Source organism: Cryptomeria japonica, chromosome 2 (genome assembly GCF_030272615.1).
Source record: "Cryptomeria japonica chromosome 2, Sugi_1.0, whole genome shotgun sequence".
NCBI lineage: Eukaryota > Viridiplantae > Streptophyta > Pinopsida > Cupressales > Cupressaceae > Cryptomeria > Cryptomeria japonica.
In genome coordinates, this window is record NC_081406.1 from 430,826,014 (window position 1) to 430,834,654 (window position 8,641).

Sequence of the window (8,641 nt, forward strand, 5' to 3'; positions counted from 1 at the left end):
TTCATAACAATAAAGCTATCTATTGCCCCAGTGTTGTGTTCATTGTGTGGAGATGGACAAACAGGAAGCTAGCTCAGGGAGTCTAGTCATCCCATGAGATATGTTTGGTGCTTGAGGGTTCAGAGGAGCCGAGGGAGGCCAACATGGGGTGCCAGTGCTGTGGGAGTGCTGGGCATGCTCAAGGAGTGTGCAGAGTTGGAGCCGGAGGACTTAAGGAGTTCCGGATGGGTCAGTGTTAGTAGTCAGGGTCTTATGGGGGACTCAAGAAGACGAAGACATCGAGGAGACCTGTAAGCTTGTACCAGGGGTGCAAGGATGGTGCGACAAGACAGTGCTAGAGTAGAGTCGGGGACTTGAAGGGAGTGCTAGAAGCATCAGGATGAAGGAAACCCGTGAGAGGGTTGGCATGCACTTCTATTCCGCATGGGTGTGTGTTAATGTGGTCAGGTGGTGGACACTTGAAAAGAGATGGCGTAGTCTGGGAACAGGAAAGGACTTGTCCGCAATGGGAGTCGTGAGTAAGGTTTGCCAGTGCCGCATGAGGTTTGACCTCCTTTGGAAGGAAAAAGCTTGCTTGGGCAGCAGGCCGGTCTAGCCCCGTGACAGTTGGTATCAGAGCATAAAAATTGGCAGGGCCAGTTAGATGAGCTGAGGTAGCTGGGCTATCAAGTGGTCAGAGGAAGACTGCGAAGGCGGATTGTGGTTTGCAGTGTCGAGGACAGGTAGACCAGGGTGGCTAGCAAGGCATGGTCACTAAAAATGTGAGGCCAATCCAGGTAGGGATAAGGATGGTGAAGTCCGTGGCCGAGTTCCATGAGTGGTAGTCAACTGGTTGGAGTTTGTGCCTGGGGCCGAGTTCCATCGGGAAGGGACTATGCTAGTGGAGCGACAAGGGATCCGGAGTGGATCTCTTGGTTGGAAAAATCTTGCACGGGAAGTGCCTTAGTAGTTCAGGTGGAGCGAAGTAGGCATGGTGTGAGTCGGTATTGAACTAGGTTCAGTGCTGGAAGTAGTTGGCAGGGCCACAAGATTTGATATGGCAGTGTCCAAGGGTAGTGGCATATAAGACCAGTCAAAAGGAGTTAGGAGCTGTGAGGAGCAGTGTGGTGTAGGGTCTTGTCAAGGACGGATCCGAGGTGAAATTGATGGAGCTGTAAGGTACAGTGTGGTGTAGGATCTTGTCAAGGACAGGTTCGAGGTGTAACAATTCGGGCTGTGGGATGGCATAAGGTCGTTCCCAGTGTGGTGTAGGGTTATGTCTAGGACATGATCCGAGGTGTAAATTGGGTGGCGAAGCAGGTCCAATGGTGGAAAGCCAGTGAGGGGCCAAGTCACAAAGGAAGTCAAGGGAAAGAGGTAGTACCTTGCCCACATTGGATGTGGTTTGCAAAGGCATCGGGCACAAGAAGTTGGCTAGCTTACAAATGTTGGTGGCTTCTTTGGGTTGCAGCACCGAGGGCGCAGGGCGTTCCGTGGACAGTGCGTCAGTCAGACAAAGTGGCACAATGGATGGAAGTGAGTTCACTGAATGTGTAGGATGTAATGCAAGAGTTGGGTGTCTTTAGGGAAGTGCACCTAAGATGTAGGATTGTGTCTGGGACATGATCTGAGGTATGGACTTGTGGCGAGTTAGGTCTGAAGGTTGGGAACCAAAGATGGGACCGTCACAGAGAAAGTCAAGGGAAGGAGAGAGTACCTTGCCCACATTAGATGTGGATTGCAGAGGCATTATGCACGAGAGGTTGGTCGGCTGAATGATGTTGGTAGTTTCTTTGGGTTGCAGCACCGAGGGCGCAGGGCGTTCCGTGGACAGTGCATCAGTCAGACAAAGTAGTACAGCAGATTGAAGTAGACAAGATCAAATGTGTGGGATGCAATGCAAGATGGGTGTCTTCAGGGAAGCGCACCTAGGCAGACTCATGAGGTGTGGGTTTGCGAGAGTACACCATGGAGGTGGAAGTGGTTGACAAGTACCAGGAGGATCATGTGCAACTAGAGGTGGATCAATGGGAGTATGTTGGTTGTTGTTCTTGAGTTGAGTTGTTGGGGATAGGATAAGACGCAGGGCGCACCGGGGTCAGTCAACAGGCAATCAGGATGACACTACAGAAAGGAAGTTGAGAGCTGAAGGTTGAATATGCGACTTGGGAAGTCAGTTCGGTGTTTTGGTTAGTGGAGTATGTGTCTTCAGGGTGGCCAGATACCAGGGGCTTGCACAACAGGGTTGGTAGCAAGCGTGTCTTTCAGCGGATGCTAGGATTGGATCCGGGAGCAGTGGAAGTTGGAAGACAAGGGTGTCGTCGAGGATGGCACTAGTGGCTGAGTTGAGAGGTGAGCATGGTTTGTGATGTTCTGTCATGTTGCAGTGCAAACGGTGGAGTCTTGGAGATGTAGAAGCCGGTATGGGGCATGGTGCAACTGAATATCACAGAGTTGTTTCACAGATGTTCAAACAAGGACAGTCATCTCAGTGAAAGTCAAGAACTGGGTTCTTGCAATATGTTGTTGAGTCGGGGACTAGCAGCAAAGATCAGTTGGAGGTAAGGAAGCGTCTTCACAAGATCAGTGCGGAGGCAGTGAGTTGGACTCAGAGTGTTGCCGAAGCGAGTTAGCCATGGATGGGATTCATGCAAGTGAAAGTCCAGTATGGGGTATGCTGGCAAGTATCAAGTATGTCAGGGACAAAAACGATACAAGTGCAGGGCACAGTGAATCTGAAGTTCACTTTTAACAGGTCCTAATGTTGCGAAGGACGAGACTCGGGTCGAATGGTCCGGCGCCGAGGACGTCGCCTGTTTTAAGTGGGGGAGGATGTAAGGGGCTGCTGTCTCAGGGAGATCAGTAGGCTTCTGGGGTTGTAAGTCCCTTGTTATTCTCAGCAGGTGGAAGTTGTGGTGATTGACAAAGGGTTAATGCCAAGCTACAGTTGTGTGAGAATTGGACGAAAAACTTATATATGGGGGTCGGTTGAAAGAATAGCCGAGTGCCAGGAGTGCACCAAGGTGGTCTGCGGTAGACACCTCCTCCTAGGGGTGAAGAAGAGTAACCCTGCCCTCTAGTCTCAGGGAGATAGAGGTCCTACATGGACATTAGGGGTGAAGTAGAGTAACCCCGCCTTATCATTGGATGGTGAGGTTTACTGGTGGATGCATTCTCATGGTCCCTATCTCAGTGAAGCGGAGTAACTGAGCCAATGTTGGGGATGACTCCCGGGGAGTTGTCTATGACCCGAGGACTAGGGAAGTGGAGTACCTAGGCTCTTGCGAGAAGGATGATCGTGCAATGGATTGTCCCGGTTGGGGAAATGGAGTACCCAAGATCTTGTAAGGGGGGGATGGCCGTGCAATGGGCTATCTATATCGGAATGTTGGAGCTTGAGAGTTGGACAAGCTATGTGGGTTGAGTTGCAGAGTTGGAAGTCCATGTGTCTTGTGGAACAAGTGGGGTGATGTGCCGGGCACGCACCTAAGTTACCTGAAGTGGGATTTGCATTGAGATCCGGGATCTCGAGGCCCTAGAGTGGGGGTCAAATGTGGCAGTAGGGACTGGGTTCCGAAAGTGTGCTCATGTGGAGCCGAGCCATGAGGCGAGTCCAAGAGGGTGACAAAGATGGACGAGTTGCATGACCGAAAAGGGGACATGGTCCGTAGGCGAGTTGTTCTGGGAGCACAGCCGAGTTGAAGGAGAGTTCAGCGACCAATGATATTGGATTGGATCATGGAGCGAAGAGCTTGGTGCCCAAGTAGGAGTGCAAGGTGTTTTGTCAGTCTGAGAGACTTAGACTGAGTGTTTGCATGGAGCTGGTTATTGTGCATAGGATGTACAGGGAACCGGGTTCACCAGTGAAGCCATGTAGGCATAGGCCGGGGGCCCAAAGCAGTGTGACTTGGAGTCCTTGTTCAGGAAGGAGTTCTGAGTTGTGTACTGGGTAAGCCGTCGCAGGCTCGGGAGGGAGTCAGTGGTGCGCCAGGTTGAGTTCCGAAAGAGACAGGGTCTTCGTGGATCAGGAGTCTATCTAAGAAGCTAACGCCAGGGGCGAGGTGCAGTGGTATCTGTACTAGTGTTTCAAGAGTGGACGGTGATCTAGGGGCAGGAACTTGTAATCGAATGCTTGGGAAGTATTCAGGATAGTGACCAGCAACAGAGTTGGAATTGTTTGTAGATCGAGCCAGGGGCCGTCTCTTCATAACAATAAAGCTATCTATTGCCCCAGTGTTGTGTTCATTGTGTGGAGATGGACAAACAGGAAGCTAGCTCAGGGAGTCTAGTCATCCCATGAGATATGTTTGGTGCTTGAGGGTTCAGAGGAGCCGAGGGAGGCCAACATGGGGTGCCAGTGCTGTGGGAGTGCTGGGCATGCTCAAGGAGTGTGTAGAGTTGGAGCCGGAGGACTTAAGGAGTTCCGGATGGGTCAGTGTTAGTAGTCAGGGTCTTATGGGGGAATCAAGAAGACGAAGACATCGAGGAGACCTGTAAGCTTGTACCAGGGGTGCAAGGATGGTGCGACAAGACAGTGCTAGAGTAGAGTCAGGGACTTGAAGGGAGTGCTAGAAGCATCAGGATGAAGGAAACCTGTGAGAGGGTTGGCATGCACTTCTATTCCGCATGGGTGTGTGTTAATGTGGTCAGGTGGTGGACACTTGAAAAGAGATGGCGTAGTCTGGGAACAGGAAAGGACTTGTCCGCAATGGGAGTCGTGAGTAAGGTTTGCCAGTGCCGCATGAGGTTTGACCTCCTTTGGAAGGAAAAAGCTTGTTTGGGCAGCAGGCCGGTCTAGCCCCGTGACAACTTATATAGGGGAGGTAGTGTTCTCGAGCATCCTCCCCCCGTGCCCGTTTATGTCGATTGATGCTGGTGCTCGACTGGTTGGAGCGCTCGGATGCAAAAATCTTGCACCAGGATTTATCGATTGTGATGGACACGGCAAGTCTCCTGATTGCTATGCAGGAGCTCATCGTGAATCTCTATGCGGCCTTGGTATGGACTCGACCTGCGGAATGGTTCGGCAATGGTAGTCGCTCCAACACGTCCTTGCAGTGGCCACAGAGGTGATTCGACTAGAGCTCCAGTCTAGCTTTTGGGTTGCCTGGCGGACTGGTATAGCCGCGATCGAGTTCCGGCCATGAACGTTTTAGATAGCTCTTGGGCTTTCTGGGACGGAAGTCGGAAGTTTGGGCTGTTGTCCGATTTGATGACCATTCTTCGGATGTGTGAGAATCGGAGAAATAACTTATATAGGGGACTGTGTTGTCTCATGCAGCCCCCTCCGTGCCCCTCTATCTCGACCGATGTTGGTGCTTGAAAGGGTTGGGATCGCTCGGATTTATAAACGTGCACCACCATTTGTCGAGTGTGAGGGACGCGGCAGGTCTCCTAAATGCTATGCGGGCGCTCTCTGAGAATCTCTATCCGGCCTCGACACAGACTAGTCTTGCTGAATGGTTTGGCACTGGTAGTCGATCCAACATGTCGTTGTTGTGGCCGCCTAGGCGATTCGATTCGAGCCCCCGTCTAGCTTTTGGGTTGCTTGGCGGATTTTGCCCTATCCGCAAGTGAGCTCGGTCCCTAAACGTTCGAGAAACCCGATTGCTATGCGCCGACTCTCTTTCTTGCGAGCCTCCATCTAGCTTTTGGGTCTCTACGGAACGGAAGTCGGAATCTGGGACCGTTGTTTGATTCGACGAGGCAGACTACGGTTGTGCGAGAATCGGACAAATAACTTATATAGGGGAGGTGTTGACTAGAGCATTCTCCCCCGTGCCCCTCTAACTCGACCAATGCTGGCGCTCGAACGGTGGTAGCGCTCGGATTTTCATTGAGCGCCAGCATTGGTCGATTTAGAGGGGCATGCGAGATTCCCGAATGCTATGCGAGGGCTCTAACGGAAATGTCTATTGGTTTCGGTATGGATGCAATTGCGAGTGGTTCGGCAAAGGTAGTCGTTCCGATGCGTCCATGTCGTGGCCAAATCGATAATTCGATTTGAGCCCTCGTATAGCATTTGGGTCTCTCGATGTGATTCCGCATTCCAGTCCCTTTGGGCACTGCTTGAGCCGCATCCCAGGGGGTTCCCTTCCCAATAATCTGCCTCGCAACCCGATTGCTATGCGGTGAGGCTCCTTGGCCGCCTCGGAACTATCTGTGTATCAGACGCATCGCGGGATAAGGGGTTGGCAATAGTAGTCGCCCCAAGCGCATCCGATGCTTGGACCATTCCGAGGCGGCCCTGAAGCCTCTTCCGTCTAGCCGTTGGGTCCTTCTCGCCGCATCCCTCGCCTTGCACCCCGATTGCTATGCGGTGAGGCTCCTCGGCCGCCTTGGAACTATCTGTGTATCAGACGCGTCGCGGGATAAGGGGTTGTCACTGGTAGTCGCCCCAAGCGCGTCCGATGCTTGGACCATTCCGAGGCGGACCTGAAGCCTCTTCCCTCTAGCCGTTGGGGCTTTCTCGCCGCATCCCTCGCCTCGCACCCCGATTGCTATGCTGTGAGGCTCCTCGGCCGCCTTGGAACTATCTGTGTATCGGACGCATCGTGGGATAAGGGGTTGGCAGTGGTAGTCGCCCCAAGCGCGTCCGATGCTTGGACCATTCCGAGGCGGCCCTGCAGCCTCTTCCATCTAGCCGTTGGGGCCATCTCGCTGCATCCCCCACCTCGCACCACGATTTCTATGCGGTGAGGCTCCTTGGCCGCCTCGGAACTATCTGTGTATCGGACGCATCATGGGATAAGGGGTTGTCACTGGTAGTCGCCCCAAGCGCGTCCGATGCTTGGACTATTCTGAGGCGGCCCTGCAGCCTCTTCCGTCTAGCCGTTGGGGCCATCTCGCCGCATCCCCCACCTCCTCGGCCGCCTCAGAACTATCTGTGTATCGGACGCATCGCGGGATAAGGGGTTGGCAATGGTAGTCGCCCCAAGCGCATCCGATGCTTGGACTATTCCGAGGCGGCCCTGCAGCCTCTTCCATCTAGCCTTTGGGGCCATCTCGCCGCATCCCTCACCTCGCACCCCGATTGCTATGCGGTGAGGCTCCTCGGCCGCCTGGGAACTATCTTCGTATCGGACGCATCGCGGGATAAGGGGTTGTCACTGGTAGTCGCCCCAAGCGCGTCCGATGCTTGGACTATTCCGAGGTGGCCCTGTGGCCTCTTCCGTCTAGCCGTTGGGGCCATCTCGCCGCATCCCCCACCTCGCACCCCGATTGCTATGAGGTGAGGCTCCTCGGCTGCCTTGGAACTATCTTCGTATCGGACGCATCGCGGGATAAGGGGTTGTCACTGGTAGTCGCCCCAAGCGCGTCCGATGCTTGGACTATTCCGAGGCGGCCCTGTAGCCTCTTCCATCTAGCCATTGGGGCCATCTCGCCGCATCCCCCACCTCGCACCCCGATTGCTATGCGGTGAGGCTCCTCGGCCGCCTTGGAACTATCTTCGTATCGGACGCATCGCGGGATAAGGGGTTGTCACTGGTAGTCGCCCCAAGCGCGTCCGATGCTTGGACTATTCCGAGGCGGCCCTGTGGCCTCTTTCATCTAGCCGTTGGGGCCATCTCGCTGCATCCCCCACCTCGCACCCCGATTGCTATGCGGTGAGGCTCCTCGGCCGCCTTGGAACTATCTTCGTATCGGACGCATCGCGGGATAAGGGGTTGTCACTGGTAGTCGCCCCAAGCACGTCCGATGCTTGGACTATTCCGAGGCGGCCCTGTGGTCTCTTCCGTCTAGCTATTGGGGCCTTCTCGCCCCATCACCCCCCTCGCACCCCGATTGCTATGCGGTGAGGCTCCTGGGCCGCCTTGGAACTATCTTCGTATCGGACGCATCGCGGGATAAGGGGTTGTCACTGGTAGTCGCCCCAAGCGCGTCTGATGCTTGGACTATTCCGAGGCGGCCCTGCAGCCTCTTCCGTCTAGCCGTTGGGGCCATCTCGCCGCATCCCCCACCTCGCACCCCGATTGCTATGCGGTGAGGCTCCTCGGCCGCCTTGGAACCATCTTTGTATCGGACGCATCGCGGGATAAGGGGTTGTCACTGGTAGTCGCCCCAAGCGCGTCCGATGCTTGGACCATTCCGAGGCGGCCCTGAAGCCTCTTCCGTCTAGACGTTGGGGCCTTCCCGCCCCATCCCTCGCCTCGCACCCCCGATTGCTATGCGGTGAGGCTCCTCGGCCGCCTTGGAACCATCTGTGTATCGGACGCATCGTGGGATAAGGGGTTGGCACTGGTAGTCGCCCCAAGCGCGTCCGATGCTTGGACCATTCCGAGGTGGCCCTGAAGCCTCTTCCGTCTAGCCGTTGGGGCCTTCCCGTCCCATCCCTCGCCTCGCACCCCGATTGATATGCGGTGAGGCTCCTCGGTCGCCTTGGAACTATCTGTGTATCGGACGCATCGCGGGATAAGGGGTTGGCACTGGTAGTCATCCCAATCACGTCCGATGCTTGGACCATTCCGAGGCAGCCCTGCAGCCTCTTCCGTTTAGCCGTCGGGGCCTTCCCGCCGCATCCCTCGCCTCGCATCCCGATTCCTATGCGGTGAGTCTTCTCGGCCGCCGCGGAACTATACCTGTTATCGCTAGTGCATCCTTCGGCTGGTAACCTCCTCTACCACCTTGGAACGTTGTCTTTGTCGGACGCGTCGCGGGATAA